This window comes from Canis lupus, chromosome 21, assembly GCF_003254725.2.
Source record: "Canis lupus dingo isolate Sandy chromosome 21, ASM325472v2, whole genome shotgun sequence".
Lineage (NCBI taxonomy): Eukaryota > Metazoa > Chordata > Mammalia > Carnivora > Canidae > Canis > Canis lupus.
Genome location: NC_064263.1, coordinates 22,308,628 through 22,328,622, shown reverse-complemented (window position 1 = coordinate 22,328,622; position 19,995 = coordinate 22,308,628). Strand labels below are relative to the sequence as shown.

The 19,995-nt window shown below is 51.7% G+C and overlaps 1 long non-coding RNA gene across 1 annotated transcript; it reads left to right on the top strand.

Annotated features, from left to right (window-relative positions):
• Positions 1-255: 255 nt before the first annotated feature.
• Positions 256-7,602, top strand: LOC112642151 (uncharacterized). The gene is made up of 4 exons (XR_003125070.3): positions 256-5,247; positions 6,192-6,296; positions 6,911-7,146; positions 7,237-7,602. It is a non-coding gene; the product is annotated as an uncharacterized LOC112642151 (long non-coding RNA).
• Positions 7,603-19,995: the final 12,393 nt, after the last annotated feature.

The following is a 19,995-nucleotide window of genomic DNA, read 5'->3' as shown; positions in this document are numbered from 1 at the left end:
CCTTTACCCTGAGGGTATCCAAGGTTCTTTCCCCAGCCTGGAGCCCTCTTTGGATCACCTGACCCATCTATCTGCTTCCTATTTCTCTGGAAAGTCTCCCTGGATGTCTGACCAGCACCTCAGACCGCTACGTGTCCCACACAGGTCTTCTCTTGTATCACCTGGTTCTTCTGGATGTTCCTCATGTGCCCCCCCCCCCGCCCCCCGCCCCGGGCTGTCACCATACACCCAGCTGCTAATCAGAATTAAGGGCATTACTGTGCACCCTGCCCAATCCTTCTGGCCCCCAGCCAGACATCTTGGTCTGGGCTTCCCAGCCCTGGTCCAGACTCTGTTCACGACAGTGTGGGAAGGGCTTTTGTCTGGCCCAGCTGTCCCCCACTCACTGGGAGTTCTCCAGGGGCAGGTTGGATTCATCTCTGTGCCCCCATGTCCAGCAGAGTGGGACGTGGGAAGACTCAAGAAAGCTTGTTTAATAGACAAATGAATGCATGAATGAGTCAGCCATTCTTCTGGAACTTCTCCAGGATAACACTCTACCACCCCTCTTCTTCTGACCATCTTCCCTGATGGTGGTTTCTAGAACCCTCTGCCTCCTGCCCCCTTCCTAAACCTACTCCAAGCCTCGACTTTCCTCCCCACATGTGAACCCCAGGTGCAAACCTTGTCCTGGTCACTCCTCTGGAACAGCATCCTGGCTCTGGCTCTGGGGGTGGCACAGTCCTGTACATGCAGTGTTGACTTAACTTATTTCACTGGGTCACTTATTCTTTATTTATCCAAGTCTTTACAGAGCCCAGAATATATGCCATGCATTGGGGATACAGCACAAAAACAGATAAGGTCCCTCCCATTTTGAGGCTCACTCAGGAGAGCAGGGAACAGAGGACCCAGTAGCCTCCAGTCAGTTGCTGGTGTTGTCCAGGTGAGCTGGGGCATCTGCAGGGGTATAGTGGGGATATCCCCACCATAATAGGATGGGAGGGCTGTGGGCTCCCATAATAGGATGGGAGGCAACAGCCCAGACAGCAGGCTGAGTTGCAGGTCTCAGTCTAACTCCCAGAATGAAGTGTGTAGAAGGATGGAGGGCAGTGAGCGTCAGGGCTGGGATTCACGACACATGATGACCCAGACAGGTGGTGAAGTGGCAGGTCATGATTTGAGAGTCCAGCAGCCCTGACACACCAGCAAGGTCACTCTCTGAGCTCTTCCTTTTCTGAAGAATGGGTGTTAATAATCCCCACTTCAGTAGAAGAGGAAATAAATGTCTACAGGGAAGGCCCCCTGGCACAGATGAGGGGCTGAAGCTGGGGCCAGGGACTGCCCTGAAGCATGGGGTTGGGGCCAGAGCTGCTCAAAGTCCTCCTGTCTTCTTCTAAGGGAGGTCTTGAAGCTAAGATGAGGCCAAGGTGGGAAGGTGGACGGGCAGCTGTTCAAGAGGATTAGGGCAAAGGGTGGGGGGTTGGGAGAGATTCAGTTTTGAGTTGGGCGATTGATGTACATGACTAAAATCCTCACAAGCCTAAGGTGGAGCACATCTCACCCCGAGGAAACCGAGGCTTGTACAGGAAGTGACCTGCCACAGGTAAGTGCAGAGCTGGGCTCAAATTCAGATTCATGAGAGCCTTGCACTCCTGCCCCGATCTTACACTGAGGTTAGGGGCTTTCTGGCTCTCCCCTCCTTTCTCACAGTTGAGCTTTGGGGTCATGAGCTGGTCCTCCCCTCCATGATTGTGACCTGTGGCATTAAACAACTTCTCTGTCCTTGATCTTCTTCATCCACTGTTTTCAGGACAGTCTGGAGTCCTGCAGGAGCCCAGCTGTGTGGTCCAGGTTCTACAGTAGCTTCTGTGCTGAGCACCTGGAGGGCTGGGGCCATAACGCCTCATCCAGGGCCCCGCATGGAACAGGAACCAGGCAAGTATTTGCTAAAGAAGGAAGGGGCAGAGGGTGGCCTGGGATTCCAGAATGCCCTGAGTGGGTGAAACTTCCCCACAGTGCAGAAGGGAAAGAATATCGACTATCAAGTGTGGTGACTCACTGTCCCAAATGTGAATCCCACCCTTGGCCATCGTTTTTCAAATTTCAGTAAAAGAAATAATATAAAATTTACCATTTTAATCCTTTTTGAGCGTACAGTTCGGTGTCGTGCAACCAGCACCACCATCCATCTCCAGAACCTTGTCATCATGCCAAACTCGTGGCAGTTTCTGCAGCCTGAGTGCCCTTAGGCAAGTGAGTGCCCTGGCCCTGGGCCTCTGAGTGCTTATTTACACACCAAGGAGTGCCCTGCCGCAGGGCTTGTTGTGGGGCTGAAGCAGATGGATGCGGCCGAGCTTCCCGGGCCTAGTGGGGTGCACCCAGGAGTGGCTGGTTTTGTTCCCACCATCAGCACAAGTCAGCCCCTCAAGGACACTCGCTAAAGGGCAAGACTGCATGTAATGATAATGGTCCTGTGGCACGGGCCTGACACTGCATGGAGGAGACCCACTGGTGGGCAGCTAGGAGACCTGGATCCTAAAGCCACCCTGCTGCCCACTAGCTGTGTGGCTTTGGCCAAGTCGGCCTCCCCTGGGCCTCTGCTTGTACAAAGAGCAGGTGCACCAGGGGGCACTCTTGCACGTGGTGCCCAAAGCCTGTTCCGTTCCCTTAGTCCTCAACCTCAGTCCTCATCTGACTCCTGCCAGGGCTGGGAGACCAATGAGCAGTTACTTGTGCATGTGGAAGGGGAACCAGTGCTAGGCTGCAAGACCCTCAGGGATGGAGGTCCTGGCTCTCTCTCATTCACACATTCACTCATTCATTCACTCACATGTTTGGTGAACCCTCATCTGTGCTAGGCCCCAGGCCGGACTGGCTATAAGGGACCTTGTGCCTGCCCTCCAGGGGCTCCCAGTCCAGCGGGAGGTGCCAGACTTGCAGGGACGAGATGATATTCCCGGTATCCTCTAACCTGAGGAGGGGCAAGGTGGTGCGAGGCCTGCGGTGTGGACGGGCTGCAGCAAGTGCTCCCTCAAGCTCTATCTACTCATCTGCAAGGCAGGTGTGCATAATGCAGCCACCCTTCGGGTCTGTGTGAGGAGCAAACAAGGGGGTGCTCATAAAGAACGGAGCATTGCTGCTCAGAAAACATTCGGGCTCATGCAAACACCACACAGGTGCGGTGAACCCCACAAGGAAATGTTGCATGTGTGTGTCCGTCTGTCCCTCAGCCAAACCCTTCCTGGCACCTGTTGGAACAAAGCATTTTTCAGGTGCTGCGTTGCAGACCTCCCATAAACGGGGCTGCTCAGTTCTGTGTGGTACTTCTTGAGAACCCGTAGAGATGCTTATCTGCGCTGAACTGTGGTTCTTAGAAGGGATCTACTGTTGGTTGAACATAAACTTTGGGTCTAGGGACACAGAAGAGCAAGATGCAAGCCCCTCCCTCCAGATCCTTGGTCTTGTGGGTAGAAGACAGGTGTGAAACTTCAAGTGGCCTGCCCTTTGCGGGGTGGAAGTGTGACCCCAAACCCTGCCCCCTGTGCAGGTGGGGGTGGGGTATTGAGTGGAGAGATTGACTCGACTCATGGATAGAAGGCAGGACCAAAACTGAGGTGAAGGACTGTTTTTGGTCACTTCTGATGTTTCTTCTCAAAATACCACCACCACCACCACCACCACCACCACCACCACCACCACCACACACCTCACACGTGCATATCATTTAGGTATTAAATCTAAAATTCCCATTTTACAGATGCAGATGCTGAGGCTTGGAAACCTCATCCATTTGCGGAAGATCACGCTGCTAGCAGGTGCCATAGTCAGGAGTTGAATGCTCACACATGGGGCACCAGAGGCCACCACAGCACCCTCTATTGCATCAAAGAAACTTTCTCCCTTTGTGGGTACCTACATTCCCCTCCTTCCCTTTCTACCATCCTATTCTCTGATGTCCTCAAAATTTCACCTTAAAACCACAGGACCAGAAGGCTGCATCCCCTTCCCTGGCACAGACCATCAGACAAGGACTTCTTGGCTGTGTTTCTCAGGAAAGTGGTAGCTCCGCAATCCCCGTTTACCTGCAGCACCAGCCTAGGGACAGCCTCCTGCTTAGGGAGCGCCCAGGTACACAGGCTCCACCCTGGGGTGCGGAGCTGAGGACACAGCCTCTTTGTTCTCTTATCTGCGCCCACAGCCACTTGGATGTGGGGAGGGCTCTGGGCAGCTCTGCCAACCAAGCATGGGTTTGCCAATGAGCCAACTGAGTCCAGGTATCCACAGATGTAGTACGTGGGCACAGCAGAACCACCTGGGAGCTTAGAAAAAGTCCCCACCCCAGACCAATGAAACCGGAATCTCTGGGTGGGGCCTGGGCATCAGCATTTTATGAAAGCTCCTTACGACATTCCATGATGTGTAGTCCAGTCCGTCTTGGTTGGCCATAATGTGGTCCTCGTGGTCATGGCAGGGGGCCCAGTTTGGACAGTAATTTGCATTGATCCTCAAACCTCCCCTGCAACAGGTTTTATATGATCTCATGTTATAGGTTGAATTTTGTCCCCCCAAATTTATACGAAGTCCTAATTCCTAATCCCTCAGAGTGCGACCTTGTTTGGAGATAGGGTCTTCACAGAGGTAGTCAAGGTAGATGGGGTCATTGGGTGTGCCTTAACCCAGCATGACTGGCATCTCTCTATAAAAGGAAATAGACCGGTACAGGGCAAATGCCATGTGAGAATGGGGGGCAGAGACTGGAGAGATACATCTAAAGCCAAGGAACACCGAAGATGCCTGCCAACCACCACAAGCCCAGGGAGAGGCGGGGAACGGGTTCTCCCCGCAGCTCTCAGAAGGAAACAGCCCCGCGGATGGCTTGATCTTGGACTTCCAGCCTTCAAGACTGAAACAATACATTTCTTCCTTTAAGCCACTCAGTTTGTGCTACTTTGTTACAGCAGCCCTCAGAACCAATTATCTTCTTTTCACAAATGAGCAAAACCAAGATTATGAAGTGACTTCCCCAAGGTTACCTGCGCACAGTGACCCTCTTGGGTGCTTATTTCTCTGCCACTTCTTAAATGTGGATCTCCGCCCCTATCTGAGCCCCCCACCCCCCACCCTAACCCTGTGCCCTCAGCTCTCCAGGTGTTCATCCATCCATACACCTTGAGGCAGACAGTGTGCTGCGCACAGGGGCCCAGCAGAAAAACAAGCAACAGACACAGCCCCCACCTCCACAAAAGGCAACAGACAATATGCAAAGTAAGTGAAATCCAGGTCAATAAATAGTATGTTACATAGTCTCACTGCCACGGGGGACATAGGGCAGGGAAGGGGCACAGGAAGTGTGGAGGGGATGGGGTTTTGAACAGGATGGTTGGGAAGGGTAACCCAGAGGTGATGGTCTGGGTACCACTGCACCCCCCCGGGCTGCATCTCCTACTGAGACACACCTCCCAGACCCTCCCCAGTTCCTGCTCCCCTTGGGGCACCTCCCTTGGGACTCATGCTGCCCAACCTGAATTCAGCCTTTGCCTCCACGTGCTCCACCCCGGGGGCGCATCCCAGCAAACGGGATCACCATCCACATTCAGCTGCTCAAACCAGAAGCCCGGAAGCCAACTAGATTTGCACCCCTCTTCCCCTTCACCCATCCAACCCTGAGAGAGAGAGGTGTTCCTTCCACAGGTGCTGGGGCTGCTGGCTCAGCTGCCTCTCAGCTGGGGCAGGGAGGGCTATTTCTCATAATGGTGGACCCAACACCATTCTAGTCACTGGTAGACCCACCTGCTACCTTTGGTGGCTCCATCTGCAGAGGCCATAGTTTGGGCCCTGAGATCTGTACATCTGCCTCCTCTTCTGTATCGACCAAATGCTGTACCCCTTCCAGGCTTCCGGGGGGCCTTCAGTGACCTGCCCAGGGAAAGCCGGCAGGAGTACCAAGTTCTTACCCTTTCTGTGCCTTAGTCTCCCCATCTGAATAATGGGCACAAATCCCTGCAGGGCTAGCCTCTCAGGTTATCCTGGCTGAGCCAATGGAAGTGAATGGCATTGCTCTGAACAGCAGGTACCCATGGATGGGCTAGCTGAGGGGAGGATGGGGTGGGATGCCATATGTGTCAATGTGAACAAGCCAGAAAGGGCAAAGTGATCCAGGCTGACCAGTCCTCACAACGTGCTCTCTCCTACCCTTGGTTTCTCTACAGGCCTCTTTTCTTCTGCCATCATCCTCTGTAAAAAAAATTCTGGCTCAGATGCCTCCTTCCTCTGGAGGCCACATTGTACAGGAGGCAACTCATCTTAATAATAAGGTATGGTCTGAAATCTGGGATCTTGGGGTTTTCATGGACTTCCCAGGGGTGCTAGAGGCTTTATGGGGGAAGAGAGGGAGATCTAGACATGTTCCTCAAACTGCAACATTGGACAGAGCCTTCTTATTCTCTTGCCTCTGAGAAGCTCCAGGGCAGAGCAGCACAGGCCCCAGGGGGATGGGAGGGAGAGAGAGCAGTCTCTGGCCAGATGACCACATTTGGGTGTCCCCTAGGCCTTGACACAGAGTGGATGCTCAAGGCAGAGACGTTATATATCTGAGGTGGGGTGGTCAGTGGACTTAGATCTTGTGTGATGCTTTTAGCTGGTGACTCAGTTTCTCCATCTGCTGAATGGAGCTGCCTGCCAGTCCCCTATCCAAGCTGAATGGCACCCCCTGCTCTACTCTGTGTGTGTGTGTGTGTGTGTGTGTGTGTGTGTGTGTTCGTGTGCACGCACATGCATGCCTGTGTAGAATAATGGGGAAGGAAGGGGAAAAGCCACATCCTAGTTGGGCCTTTCTGGCACCATCCCTACCAGCCTTTGACAGGGCAAAATAAAAGAGAAACAAGCTGTGCTGTCCACCCCCTTTCTGGTTTCTCACTTCCATGTGAAGGTTGGTGACTGAAGGAAGTTCCCTGGTTGTGCCTGTTCCTCACTTGGTGGCCCAGGAGATCAGTGAGTTCAGCGATCCTGGGGCAGGGGATCCTCCTCCACTCATCTGTGCTCCTGATGTGGGCTGGGCTGCAACATCCTGTCAGTGCTGGGGGAGGACTAGACTGTCATCCTGCTGTGTGACCTTGTGAGAGCCACTTGACTACTCTGGGCTGGCTTCCTCCGCTAGCTAAAAGGGTAATCATACTTACCTCATGGGATTGTTGAGGGGGGATTAAATGACACATGACCAGTACCTAAATCCCTGTTGTCATTTCTGGCCCCTAGCCTGGTCCGCACCTTCTTCACTCCAACTTGGAAAGCCAGTGTCCTCAGATGACTCCTGGGCCTCTGTAACTGTGCTCTCTTATTTAGTAGCTGCTAGCCACGTGCAGCCGTTCAGCATCTGACGTGCTGGCTTGTCTGAATGCAGATGTGCTGTAAATATAAAGTATATATCAGATTTCAAAGACAATATAAAAAAGGAATTAAAATATATAATTAATGGGGGCACCTGGGTGTGTTTCAGTCGGTTAAGTGTCTGCTTTCGGCTCAGGTCATGATCCCTGGATCCTGGGATGGAGCCCCACATCAGGCTCCCTACTCAGCAGGGAGTCTGCTTCTCCCTGTGCCCCTCCCCCAACTCATGCTTCCTCGCACTCTCTCAAATAAATAAATAATAATAAATAAATAAAGAATCTTTTGAAAATGTGATTAATGATTTCAATACTAATTAATATTAATTACATGATTAAATTATTAAATTTTTTACGTATTAGGCTAGATAAAATATGTGAAAATTAACTTCACCTGTTCCTTTTTACTTTCATACTGTGGTTACTAGAGAAATTTAATTAAATGTATGGCTTGCATTATATTTCATTGGGTAACACTGCTCTAGAACTTGAAAGGCCATTTGCAGGGCATCTTCCTAGTGGCTCTCAGAAAAAGCAGCCTTTGGAATTCCCACTGAATTCCACTCAACCTCAGCCACTGAGGAATGTCTGCTTTCCAGACAGCCTGTGGGTTCTGGAACCCACTCTGGGTGGCCTCACTCACTTCTCCTCGATTCCCCAAGCATCATGTGGCCTCCCAAGAGGCTTAGACCCAAATGAGGAACCTGTGCCCCCAGGACAAGTGTGGCCAACAGAGCCTGCAAGCCCCGCCCTTCAAACCCTATAGCTATCCAGCTGGTCAGAACCTCCGAGCTGTGTGGGAATCTGCCTGTGTCGCTTTCTCCCCCCGCAGACCCCAAGGATGTGGCTTTCTCACCCCAGGGCCTGAGTCGGCTCCAAGGAATCTCTGTCCTCTCAAGAGGATAATGAGGGGGGAGAGGCAGACCGTATGATGCTGGAGAGCTTGGCTCCAGGAGCCAGAGAGAGCCATACACCAGATAGTGTGGCTGGGACAGGTCCCCTCTTCTATACACCTCAACTTTCTCATTTCGAATGGGCATAGTTATTGTGCCTGCCTCATGGCGTTGTGGGGGCACTAAATGACACCATCGATGCATGGCCTCTGGCACAGTGCCTGGTTCATAGCACGCTGTAGTAGTGAGAGGGACAGGAAAGAGTTAGGGATGTGGCTTTTGGCCACAGCCTCCTTCAACCAGCCACAGGAGGAAGGTTCCAAGGGGGCGGGGTCAGGGTGGGAAGGAGGCAGTGGACCATAGTTCCCTTTAGACTTTGGGCTATATGAAGCCCGACATGTAGCCCAGCTGGCCCATTTTCAGATGAGAAAACTGAGGCTCATTGCAGTGAAGTGACTTGCCCAAGGATGGCACTAGGGCTGCTGTTGGGGGCTGCCTGTCTCTAAAACCTGTGCCCTCTCCCTTCGACTGCACTGTGAAATCTGAGCATGGTCTTGGGGGTAAGAGGACTTAAGAGAGCTTAAGAAGAAGCTTGAGCTAATATGGCCCCTTTCTCACTGTGACACTGAGTCTTTGAAAGAAAGAGATCCCCCCCTCTTAAAACTGGGTTTCCCCAAAGCAGGCCCTAGGGTCAAGGACTTGGGTGTAGGTTGTTCTTTTGGAGGTGACCCTGGAAAACACTTGGAGGGAAGGAGAAATGAGATGGGGAGGGAGAGAGCCCCGGAAAGTATGTTTGATGAGCAGGGCACCCTGCGAGCTGGTGTACAGAGCACACAGCAGAATTTTCAAACTAAGGAGCTGAAGGCTGGAGTGTCTCTCCAGCTTCCTCTCATGATTGAAGTTTGTCCCTGGGAGTGTGGGATTTCTGGCACTCTCCTGCATGGGCTGAACGAGGTCCTTTGGTGCCAGAGGAAGTCCTTGGGTAAAAAGAGAGGAGCAGGGAAACAGACAAAGTTGGGCTGGTATTGGGCATGGCGTCCATGGAGTTGGCCAGAGGGCCCCATGCCTGCCCATTCCTCTTGAGAAAAGCTTTTAAACTATGCAATGAGATGTGTGTGACAATTCAACATATATATATATATATATATATATATATATATATATATATATATATATGATAGTGGATATTTCAAGTAACTTAAATATTCAGCAAGAGGGATTGGCCTAGTAAATCATGGTGCCTTGGTGAGACAGAGTATTCTGTAACCCAGAGTGAAGACCCTGTTGCAACATGAAAAATATTCGGGGAGGAATGTTAAGTAAAAACCGGCACAGGCACACAGTGTCCCCGTGGATGGTGCATCCTCAGGGCTCCATCAGGGAAGCAGAATCACTAGAAGGGCATGAGGGCTGGCTAGGCAAGTCTGCAGGACAGCCTGGGCTCTCCTGAGGCCACGGAGTCTGCAGATCTCCAGCTGCAACAAGCTGACACTGCTTTAACCTGAGGCTAGATCTTTCCAGAACTTCCTCCCTCTACCCCCCCTACCCCATATAAGGTGGCAGGGTGGGGCCACTTTCTCTTCTGTTTCTCAGCCTTGGCCTCAGCATACATCATCTTTGGGCACTGTGCCTGGACTGACACAGCACAGACCCCCCTCCCCCTCTTATCTCCTGGACCTCTTGAGGCTGGGCCGGGAGGTCTGTGGTGGGGGACAAGACTTAACACACAGATCCCATCAGTGACCTCACCCTGAGTGGCCATCACTAGACTTTCCCTGGCCTAGGAAAGGGCTGGCTTGAGGCTGCCCTCACCCTGGGTGTAGGATTTGTACACTCCAGCCCTCCTGGATGGACCAAGGCAAAATAGAATATGAGTCAGGCTTTGATTGGCTGTGTTACCTTGGGCAAGCCGCTCTCTGGCCACTCTTCACTCTCCCATGGAAAGTGTTTGATATGCCGGTCGGTGGTAGCTTCTGTGCCTCTTGGGGCTGTGTGGACGTGGGGGTTGGTGAGTGGCATGAGCTAGGACCAGCCGGCCTGGGGCAAGGGCATTTGTGGCTGAAGTCTACCCTACTAGTCCCAGTCTCAGGCCTGCAGACTTGCCTAGCCAGCCCTCATGCCTCCTGAGGAGGAGACACAGGGGCTCCCTGGGCCTGAGAGGGTGGCCAGAGGGTGGGAGTTCTTGGCAGGCAAGGCTCTGAGAGGCCAGAGGCTCCTGACTGCCCTGAAACTTCCCGCTCGGCTGCCTGGGAGTGCTCCCAGCCCGGCTCCTTCACCTCCTCCTTCCTCTCTGAGGCTCCATCTCTCCATGCCTTTCTCTCCCTGTTGGGCTATATCCCTGTTGCTCCATTAACTCTGCTCCGCCACGGTCACTTCAGCTTTAGTCCTCATCTTGCCCAGCTCTGTCTCCGAGTCTCTCTCCCTGTCACCTTTGGTCTCTGATTTTCTCCTGGCTTCTGTCTCATGCTCCCTCCTTCAAGCCACCAAAGCCCTGCCTGCTGCTCTGGACGATGCCCCCCCACCTTCTCCCCACGCCCCCCCACCCCCCCGTCTTGTGCACCTCTGGTAACAATTACTTTGGGCTGGAATGGAAACCTCCAGCGCCCCAGACAGACCCACAGGCAGCACATGGGGACCAGATGGTGACAGATTCTTCAAGAAACTAACTGCTTTGGGCAGGGGAGCAGAAGCCCAGGGAAGGCCAAGCCAGCCAAAGAGCAAAGACCCAAGTCCTGTGACAGCCAAATCCCACCCAGGAGCCTCTTGGGCTGCTTTGGCCACTGGGCTGGGATGCACAGGGGTAGTGCTGGACACCCAAGCCACCGGCACCAGAAGGCAAAGGAGCCAAAGGCAAAGCATCGGGGCAGCTGGAAACCAAATAGTCCTGCCCATAGCTGGAGAGGCTGGAGGTCAGAGCCCAGATCTCTTCAGTGACCTTCTCAAGGTCACCAGCACCTGGGCAATAGGCCAAAAACTCTGAGTTAGAATCCAGACTCTGCTCTCAGGAGTGGATTGTTTCGTCTTTGCTGAGTCTTACTCTGGAGCCAGACTGCTTGGGTTGCAGGCCCAGCTCCATGGGTACCTGAGCCTCTCCTTGTCTTCCCCTGGAAGTCGGCAATAGTAGTACCTGCCACAGGGGGCCCATGGGAGGGCTTATGAGTCAATATGCCTAAAGTACTAGCACAGGGCTTGATCAGCTGGAGGGTTCAATCGAATGATAAATAAACAATACAGTATAATTATAATAAACAATTATGATATATTATAATAATAATTATTATTATTAATCTTTCTGAAGTACAGCTCAACTCAAGCCACTACCTGCTCAGACACCTGCCACCATAGACACCCCCCAGTATCTATGGAATAAAGTCCAAGAGAGCTACAGCGATTAATCTTCTGCCTTCATCTTGTTCAACTTAGATACAGAGGCATTTTGTTCACCGGGCCTGGGTCTCTGCCCACCCCACCGGAAGCTTATTGTCCCTCCTCTGCTGGGGATGCCTGACCATCACCGTTCACCCCTTTAGCATGGCCAGCACCTGGGGCTTTTTCCACGCACACATTCCCTTGGCCATCTCAGGTAGGCAGTGGCTCTCCAGGTCATCAGACAGCAGAGATGCCAATGCTCAAACCTGCAGGCTGGAGCCCTCCCCTGGCTCCCCAGCTGCTCCAGATGAGTGTCTCATTGACCTTCACAGTTGGCTCCACTAATCCACAACTTGCGATTTTCTCCCTCGATCCTTTCCCTCCTCTGTCCCTCCAGCTTCTCCTGACCTCATGGCCACTCTTCAGTGCCTCTCACACCTGGCATCCCAAGCGTCAGCAGATCCTTAAGCTCAACCTTCAGAAATACACTCAGGGCCACCTGGGTGGCTCGGTGGTTAAGAGTCTGCCTTCGGCTCAGGTTGTGATTCTGGGGTCCTGGGATCGAGTCCTGCATTGAACTCCCCACAGGGAGCCTGTTTCTCTCTCTGCCTGTGTCTCTCATGAATTTTTAAATAAAATCTTTATTTTTTTAAAAAAGAAACACATATCGAAGCTGCCCGAGCCACCACCCCTCATCCTGGCCATTCCAACAGCCTCTATCTAGCCAGTCCCTCTGTGGCCACGTTTGCCTCCTCCAGCCTTGTCTCAACTCAGCAGCATGTGTGACCCCCTTAAAAGCAAAACAAGAGGTTTACACGATTGCACACATTTGCCAAAACTTGCAGAAGTGTACACTAGAAAGGGTATATTTTACTGCATGTAAATTACATGTTAATTTAAACAATGGAACAAAAAGCAAAACAGATCATGTCACTCTTCTGCACAAACCTGTCCAATGGCTTCCAGCTCACTCCTTGCAGTGGGTTCTATGGCTCTATGCCACTGTTTCTCAAACTGTGGGCCGTGACCCTTTAGTGGGTCAGGAAATCAACTGAAGGATCATAACCAGCATTATTTTTTGGATTAGATAAAATAAAATATATATGATATAAAATAAAATATATACAGATGCATACATATAGTAAAGCTATGTCTTATGAAATGTTTCCTTTGGTGTTATTTTTGTACGTACGTGTTCATACTGGATTATATTATAAAGTTTATGTCTTACTGTAGCTTGTAATCAACAAAAATGTAAAGACACTGGGGGCGCCTGGGGGCTCAGTCGGTTGACCATCCAACTCTTGATCTCGGCTCAGGTCATGATCTCAGAGTCGTGAGACTTAGTCCCACCTCAGGCTCCACGCTCAGCACAGTCTGCTTCTCTCCTGCTCCCTCTGCCCCTCCTCCAGCTCACACGTTCTCTCTCCCTCTCTCTCTCTCTCTGTCTACAAAATAAATAATTTTTTTTAATTAGAAAAAATTAAACGGCGCTGTTCAGTCTGCTTTGCCCCTCAGCCTCCGTTACTCCCATGCTTTCCTTCTCTCTCCCCCTCGCCCACTCTGCCACAGACTCACTTTCTGGTCCTGCACCACTCCTCGCACACTCTTGCTTCAAAGCCTTTATACCAATTGTTTTGTCTGGAACATTCCTCCTCTAGATATCCCCACAGCTCCCTCTCTCACTTGTTCCAGGTCTTGATCCAAATGTCAACTTTCAGAGGGAGGGTGTCAACATTACAGACCAGCCTGTTTATTTATTTATTTATCTTATTTTCTAAAGATTTTATTTATTTATTCATGAGAGACACACACAGAGAGGCAGAGACATAGGCAGAGGGAGAGGCAGGCTCCCTGTGGGGAGCCCAGTGCAGGACTCGATCCCAGGACCCCGGGATCATGACCTGAACCAAAGGCGGATGCTCAACCACTGAGCCACCCAGGTGCCTCCCTCCCGCCCCTTTTTAAGTAGGCTCCACACTCAGCACGGAGCCCAACGTGGGGCTTGAACTTCTGACCCTGAGATCAAGACCTGAGCTGAGATCAAGAGTCAGACACTTTTTTAACCGGCCTGTTTAAAGCAAGCCCCCCTCCCAGCCCTTCCTGTAGTCCCCTTTCTTCACTTCATTTGCCTTCAGAGCACTCATGGCTCCCTGGGATATTATATGTTTACGTGTCCACTTCCCTCCACTAGAATGTCAGTCCCAGGAGGGCAAGGGCTGTGCCGGTTTTACTCACTGCTGTACCTCCGTGCCTAGAACAGTGCTCGGCATAGGGTGCACATACTGAATAAATTTCTGTTGAATAATTACCGTCCTTGCCCTGATGGAACATGCGGTCTGGTTTAGATGGCAAAGCTCCTGGAAGCTGCCTCCGACCTCTGCTGAGAGGAGAGCGGGCCCCCCCGGGAATTCAGGGGGTTTCACCGACCTGGAGAGACCTGACTATCCTCTGGAGGCTTTGCTGCCTCCCGGAGCCCAGCGAGAACGGGCTCCCTGTCCGAGCTCCAGAGCACCTCTGCTGGGGTTTCTTATCATCCTGCCGAGATCCCGGTGGTCCGTGTGGAACTCCTGGGCCTGTGCCCTGTCGAAGTCAAGAGCGTGGAAATGCTGTGGTTGGGATGTCTCATTCCAGTTGACAAGACTTGCCGGCTGAACGCCCCAGCGGAGAGGGAGAAACCGGAACCAGATGGCTGGTGACACGGAGGCCTCCTCACTTGGGAGGTTTGGAAGCCAGCCCCACCCCAGCGCCCCATCCCAGGGGCACCAGCCAGAGAGCCCGGCCCTCGGGAGCCCGCACCTGCCTCAGTGCCAACTGGCTCTGTGGGGCAGGATGGTGAAAGGAGGAGACCGCACCTCCAGGAGCTAGAGGGCCAGAGCGTGTTCTGTCTTCCAAAATGACCTTATGCCCCCAGATGGTGAATCTCAGGTTTGGCCTCCGGGGAGCCCCAAGAAGTCATGTCCTACAACTTCTCCATTTCACAGGCAGGGAGACTGAGGGCCTGACAAAGGGATTACACCCCCCAAAGCCACACGGTAAATGGAGGCTGGAACCGCCTTCCTCCAATCATCAGTCTGGGCGTTTTGAACCAAGCAGAAGTTCCAGAGAAGGCAAGCCCAGGGACCAGGGACAGAGAGCTCTGCCCCGAAGCCGATTCCCCTGAGCCCACGGCAGAGGAGGGCCTCTGTGGGTCAGGTAGCATTTGAACTGATTTTTTGCAGACTGGCTGCATTTCAACAGAGAACAAAGACATTCCTGGGGTGCGGGTGGGGGAGGTGGGCAGCCCTGTGCCCGGTCAGGATCTAAGTGAACAGTGTGGCTAGTGTTGGGGTGGCATGGTGGGGGGAGTGGTGGGAGATGAGGGGCACGGCTTTATTCTGGAGTCCAGTCAGCCTTAACGCACAGTGGAGGAATTAGAGGCCAAGAACTGTGCTCAGAGAGGATCAGGGAACTCAGAGTGTGCAGGCTGGGAGGTTTCTTTCCAGGCGATGCCCCCCTTCCCGCCGCCCCAGGCAGCTCTAGCCCTACAGGTGGCCATCTCTCCTTGCCAAGTGCTGATGCTATTTTGGGATGCGGAACCTGCCAGTGGAGGGGGGCCTCAAGCTTGGGGCCCCACCTCCTGCAGGGATTCAGAGGGTCTGGGAAGCAGGAGCAGGGCCTGGGAAAACAGGCCATCAAAGCTGCCCGGGCAATTCCCTCCGGCCATGGGCAGCGCAGGGCTCCAAGGTCACAGCAGAGTGCTAAATATAGGGACACTCGGAGGTGGAAGTGGTTCCTGCCGGCCACAGGGGGCTGTCCAGTTCCTTCTCAGAGGAGCAGGGGTGAGGCTCTTGGGAATGGTGTTTGTGGCGGGCTCAGGTGCTTGGAGGCTCAGCCTGGATTTGGCTCATGATCCTCGTCTACAGCTGGGGTCATGGTGTGGGTTACCCCTGAATTATTTGTCAGTTCCCACCTTATCTATCGGCCCCCTAATCTGGGCTAGGACCTCCCTACTCTTAGGAACAAATGCTTTCCTGGGGAGACAAACTTGAAAATAGCCAACGACCTGTGGGTAAGCAGCAAAAGGACTGACCCTACAACATCAGCGTCTACCCCACTAGAATGCCAGCTCCCAGAGAGAGGGATTTTTGTCTGTTCGGTTAACTGCTATATGCCCTGTGGCCTCTAGATCAGTATCTGGCATATAGTAGGTGCTCAGGAAGTATTTGTTGAATAGTTGAATAAGTAAATCTGGCCAGAGAATCAGACTCTATAGGCGGGTGGCCTGGGGCTGGCTCTTGAAGAAAGGATAGAGTTTTGAGCTAGTCCACTGGGAATGGGCATATCAGGCAAAACATCTTGTACTAGAAAGACACAAAAATGTGCAATGTACTTGGAAACACTGAATCTAGTTTTGCATGGGAACCAAGATGTGAGAAAGACTGACACAGATCCTGAGGAGCTGTGAACATATGGCCAAGGACCCTGCTGTGCAGCCAGAGGGATCCAAAATGGGGTGCACAAGGTGATCCACTCATGTAGAAAGAATGTTCTAGAACTTTCATGCAGACTTATTTTCACCTTTTTTAAAAAAGGAAGAAAAACTGAAGGTCTACTAACATTTAATAAATAGCCTGGCAGGGCACCTGGGCGGCTTAGTGGTTGAGTGTCTGCCTTTGGCTCAGCGTGATCCCCAGGTCCTGGGATGGAGTCCCACATCAGGCTCTCTCCGCAGGGAGCCTGATTCTCCCTCTGCCTGTATCTCAGCCTCTCTCTCTCTGGTCTCTCATGAATAAATAAATAAAATCTTTTTTTAAAATAAATAACTAAAATCTTAAAAAAAAAAAAAAAGTGTCTGCCTTCATCTCGGGTCATGATCCCAGGGTCCTGAGTTTAAGTCCCATCGCATCAGGCTCCCTGCTCAATGAGGAGTCTGCCTCCCCCCCCACTCATGCTCCCTCTCTCTCACACTTGCTCTCTCTCTCTAATAAATAAATTTTAAAATTCTTAAAAAAAAAACCAAAATGAAAAAAACAGGGAAATAGAATTTTATAAGCTGTTGTAAAATCTTTTAAGAGTTTCAGGGGGTGGGATCCCTGGGTGGCGCAGCGGTTTGGTGCCTGCCTTTGGCCCAGGGCGCGATCCTGGAGACCTGGGATCGAATCCCACGTCGGGCTCCGGGTGCATGGAGCCTGCTTCTCCCTCTGCCTATGTCTCTGCCTCTCTCTCTGTGTGTGACTATCAAAAGTAAATAAAAATTAAAAAAAAAAAAAAGTTTCAGGGGGTTTTGAATTTATCAAAAATATCAAAAAATAACCCCATTTGATTAGTGTCCAATTACCAACTGATCTCATTTAAACCAAATTTCAGCAAAAACCTCTCACAGAACTGAAAATTGCACTTGCAATCTAGTCAGCATGGCACCAACACACTTCTTCCCTGTGGTGCTTCTGCTCTTGCGAGGTGTATTTTTCAACTACAACAGGCATTAATCCAAGTGGAAAATGTGGAGTTTAGTACCAGATTCTCAAATGAGTGCATCGCATCTTTAAACCTAGATTCTTTTAAAAAATGAAATACACTGGGAGCACCTAGCTGGCTCTGTTGGTGGTGCATGCGATTCTTGATCTTGGGGTTGTAAGTGCAAGCCCCATGTTGGGTGTAGAAATTACTTTAAAAAATAAAAATTTAAAATAAATAAACAACAAAAAAAACACACTTAATCACAATTTTGGGTAATAATATAGTTAGAGCAAGAAGCTTTGTTTAATGCTATTAAATACAAAGAAAACAAAACATAAATAGGCATTTACCCTTCGATTTTTTTCAGTTTCTATTTTTTGGTATGTATTTTATTATTTATGATATTTGTATGGTGGCACATGTATATAATTTATAAATTATTAAGTGTTAAAAAAATAAATTATTAAGTGTTTATATTGGTTAGACTGTATGAACTTTGCTTTTCCTGGTGGGGGAGATGGTGAGATTCATCCCTGGCTGAGAATGATGGAGACACACTTTAGGGTCTGGAGGCCTAGAGTCTAGAGGGAAGGCTGAGTTTTGATCTAGATTGACTCAGGGAGCCTGAGCTGGGCCTGGGGCTGAGGGCAGGGAGGAGTGGAAAGGAGAGAACGCCAGAAGTTCTGGACAAGGCAGAGGTACAGGCTGTGTGATGGATGGGGTGGTGAGGGAGAGCTGGGGAGGTGCCTACGCTGCTGCCCGGCACCCTGGTCCATGCATTGAGGTGCCCTGCGAGGTCCCTCCAGGCTGAGCTGGCCCCAAAGGCCCAGACATCTCCTCCCCGAGCCTTATTCTCCTGCATAGCCCGGCGGAGCCAAAGAGGGCTGTACTGTAATGCTCATGCCAGCAGCCAGTACAGGGTGGCCAAAGCCCCAGGTCCCAGGCCGCTGGGTCTGGAGGTTGCCCTGGCAACGGGTTCTGTTTTGATGCTTCCCAGAGCCAGGGGCTTGTTAGTCAGAGCCACACAGGAAGGTCCCCTCTGACCCTGGCAGGCCGGAGGCCAAATCCAGACACCCTTGGGGGTGGTCCAATGACTGACCATTGTCTGGCCTTGCTGCCAGGCCAGGAGAAGGGCAGCTGGTCAAAGAGGAGAGCTACGTCCAGCAGGGATCAGAGCTCAAAAATCAATCTATTGCCCATTAACAAACTGTACTCAGCCTTCGGGTAAATCAGGTCTTACCTGGGGTGGGGAGGAGGGGGGAGGATCCCCGAGTGCCAGGTGAGATGCTATAACAGAGGTGGCCCCGGTACCGGGACATGCCCTTCCAATATGCCTCGGCCCTTGAACCAGTTCCCTTGGGAGAGTGCAGCACTCATGCCAGTGATGAAGCCAGGTACCTACATTTTGGGACTCCGAATGGGGGCTGCTTCAGGGCCACAGGAGGAAGGCAACTCACTTCAGCTCTGGGCTGCTGTATTCTAGTTGAACCTAGAATAGACAATCCCCCTTTTCCTGGACCACGGTCTCCCTGTAGTATGCCAGCAGGTTGCCCAGGACACCGGCCCCCTCACCCCCGCAGAGCCCACCTTCCTCACCCGAGCACTACAAGCCTGCATTCCACACTGAGCTTTGCCCGGGCCACCGGTCTCACGCCCACATCATTGCACATGTTCCTGCAGTTTACTGTTCCTGCTATAGGGCCTGTGGGGAAGGCAATGAGAGACCCTATGTCCAGCCACCCCTCCCAAGACTGGATTAACGTCCCCAGGCTGTGGTTTCCTCCCTGCTATGTCCAGATCTGCCCCCCCCACACACACACCACACACAGATGTCCCTCGGGGCACAGTCTCTACATGACTGGCTTCGGTGGAGCCACTTCTCTCCGTGAGTCTCAATTTCCTCATCTGTGGAAGGAGGGTAGTGAGAGTGACCTCACAGGAAGGAGTGACACGCAGAGTTAGCTCCCATGCTTCTGATCACATTTAAGGAATTATTTTTATTAACGTGGGCGTCTCTTGTTGGCCTCTTTGGGTTGTTTGATGAATAATTTGGGCATGGGTCAAACCCCACTTCCCTTGATCCTCCTGTGGGTTGAGGAGCTGCGGGGGTGGCGGCTGGGAGGCCACGCCCTCCAGGAACCTGCCCCTCAACATGATGTCAGGAAGCTGTGTCAACAGCTGAGCTGACCTGAATCACGAGGCCCTCCCCATCCCCTGGGAACTCTGAGAATAGATCCAGGAGCCCTTCCCAGATGCGGCCCAGAGCACTGGGGCGGCAGACAGGCCCCAGTTAGAATCCTGCCCCTGTGGATGACTCAGAGCAGGTCACCTGAGCTCCCCGCAAACTCAGCTGCATCCTCACCCCTACCTTCTTCCTGGACTCCCCTCCATGAATCCCCCCACCCCAAAGGCTCCCATCTCTCCAGCCCTGTGGTTTCCTGCTGCCATACTCTTTTCCTTTTTAAATTCAATTTATTTAAAAGAGAAGAGTTCAGGGGTGGCTGGGTTAAGCAGTTAAGCATCTGACTCTTGGTTTCAGCTCAGGTCATGATCTCAGAGTCTTGGGATCAAGCCGCACTGGGCTCGGTACTCAGAGCAGAGTCTGCTTCTCCCTCTCCCTCTGCCACCCCCACGCCCTGCTCTCACTCGCCCTCACATGCACTCCTACTCTCTCTCTCAAATAAATAAATAGAATCTTTTAAATAAAGAAATAAACAAACAAAAAGAGTTCCCTCATTTTTACCACACCTCACTTTGCCTATCTCTGGCAACCAGCAATCTGTTTTCTGTATCTAAGAGCTTGGGTTTTTCTAATTATTATTATTTTTTAAGATTCCACATACAAATGAGATCATACAGTATTCGTCTTTCTCTGTCTGGCTTATTTCACTTAGCATAATGCCTTCTAGGTCCATCCATGTTGTCAT